The 2,437-nt window shown below is 41.6% G+C and overlaps 1 pseudogene; it reads left to right on the top strand.

Moving 5' to 3' along the window:
* Window positions 1-2,231, top strand: part of LOC113479159 — a 9,202-nt pseudogene extending 6,971 nt beyond the window's left edge.
* The last annotated feature ends 206 nt before the right edge of the window (window positions 2,232-2,437 follow it).

Raw genomic sequence — 2,437 nt, 5'->3', positions numbered from 1 at the left:
GCTCACCTGTAACCATTCATTAGCATCAGCCGTGGCTCTTTGCACCCATGGAATAGCCAAGAAAATAATAAAAACACTGTTACATATATTTGATCTCTTGGTAAAAAAAAGCATATTTAAATAGTTCTCTGCCTAGGGAAAACCTTTTTGTGTTTCTATGTGTTTGTCTTTTTACCTGCCCCTGGCCAGGTGTATATTACTGCATGTTTCAAACTCTCATTTGAACACGTGCTGCCTACCAAAGAATTTCCAGATGCTGTGTCACGGTATGTCCTCGATACGACACCGTGTGTTGTGCTAGGCCCTGCAAACACATTTGTCAGTAATAGGAAAGCTCCCTCTCTTTCTCGTCTTCCAGTCTTTCCATAACTCCCAGACATGTCATCTGTGTTAACAAGCTTACGATGCAAAATTGCAACTTTTTCAGTTCAATCTTGTAAACAGGAGGGAGTTGAACTAAGGTCTTAAAACGATCCTCAGACACCCTAATGCATGTTCAGATTTTCAGACTGCCAAGTACCCACCCTCCTAACAAACCCTTCAGCCCCTTGCTCCAGAGTTTCTGCCCAGATTTAGGAACTCAGCTCTAGGCTGTTACTTTGGAAAATTTTCTTAACTCTCCTCATATACAAGTTGGCCAGGGTCTCTCTTTTATGAATGACAGCAATTCCCTTCTGCCTAATTCTGTCCACTTGTATTTGGAATTGTGTTCTGACTAAGTGTCTTCAGACTTCATTTTGGATGTATTTGTCTGTTCCAGGCATCTGGCCATTGTTCATCCACTGAAACCACGCATGAATTATCAAACAGCAACCTTCCTAATCGCCTTGGTCTGGATTGTCTCTATACTTGTAGCTATTCCATCTGTGTAGTTTGCTACTGAAACGGTGTTATTTATAGTGAAAAACCAGGAGAAAATATTCTGTGGTCAGATTTGGCCAGTTGACCAGCAGATAGACTACAAATCATACTTCCTCTTTATCTTTAGCATTGAATTTGTTGCACCTGTCATTGTGATGACCTTGTGCTATGACAGGATATCGCAGGAGCTCTGGTTTAAAACCATACCAGCATTTCAGACAGAACGGATCAGAAAGAGGCTTCGATGCAGAAGAAAAAATGTTATGGTACTGATGTGCATCCTGACTGCCTATGTTCTTTGCTGGGCACCCTTCTACGGCTTCACAATTGTCCGTGACTTTTTCCCCACCATCTTCGTGAAAGAGAAGCATTATCTTACTGCTTTTTATATAACTGAATGCATTGCTGAGTAACGGCATGATAAATACCATGTGTTTTGTAACTGTAAAAAAATAACACCATGAAGTATTTCAAGAAGATCATGTTACTGAGATGGAGATCGACATATAATGGAAGCAAATCTAGCACTGATTTCGACCTGAGAACAAGTGCAATGCCAGTCACAGAGGAGGTAGACTGCATAAAACTGAAATAAATTTTCTGCAGTTTGAATCTCACATATTTCGGAGAGGGGCTAAAGAGGAAATAATGCCTTCTCTGAAGCTTCTCCCTTGTCTGTGGGAATACCCACCATTGGTGAGACCCCTCTAAAAGCAGCCTACTATGTATTTCCACCAGAACTCTTTTCACTGGACTGCTGTATAACCCCATAACTCAGACTGATGCTGTGCTTCAGTTCACCTATCTGTAAATCTGAGAGGTAGATACTCATTTTACAGTTGTTTAAAATTTAAGATGAACAAAAAAAACCCCCTATGAATGCATTAAAGCATATTACAATGATGTAAGAGTTGATTGCTGATCCTAGCAATGATGCCTCTTTGTTTCTTCTTAAGAGAAATCTCTTAACCCCTTGGAGCTTATCATTTGTACCTTTAAACTATTTGGTGTCCTTTTCCTTCTGCTCATAAGAGGAAGGCAGGCAAAAAAAGCCCATTTTGCTTCATGTCACTCTCTATCCTCTCAGTTTACCCCTCATGATGAAGCTCCTCCAAGTCTACAGACCACCAGCTTTCTACGGTCCAATGTGCAGCATGCTCTTATGAAAGGCACATTCTCTACAAAGGTAAATACTGCTTCACAGTCTAGTGAAAACCTCATCTCTTCCTGTGACACCTTGCTTAAAAATATTTCATCAACATTCCACTCTGTAGTTTTATGTAGAGTGTTAACTCTGTTTATTATGTATTTGGAAATGGCACAGCTACGTCTTGAAGGGATCTGTTACCTTCTCTCACCTCTAGGCTATGGCCAACTTCTGCTGCCTTGATTCATTGAGCTCTTCAAAGAATCAATCACAAAATCACAGAGGTGGAGAACAGCAACTCCAGATTGCCTAGTCCACCCCTCTGCTCAAGCAGGGTCAGCTAGAAGAGGTTGCCCAGGATTGTGTTCAGCTGGGCTTTGACTGACTCCAGGGATGGAGACTCCACAGCCTGCCTGGACCACCTGTGCC

The sequence above is a fragment of the Athene cunicularia genome (genome assembly GCF_003259725.1).
Source record: "Athene cunicularia isolate RWA chromosome 1 unlocalized genomic scaffold, athCun1 chr1_part1, whole genome shotgun sequence".
NCBI lineage: Eukaryota > Metazoa > Chordata > Aves > Strigiformes > Strigidae > Athene > Athene cunicularia.
The sequence above is the reverse complement of the archived record's forward strand: the minus strand, read 5'-3'. Positions and strand labels throughout refer to the sequence as shown.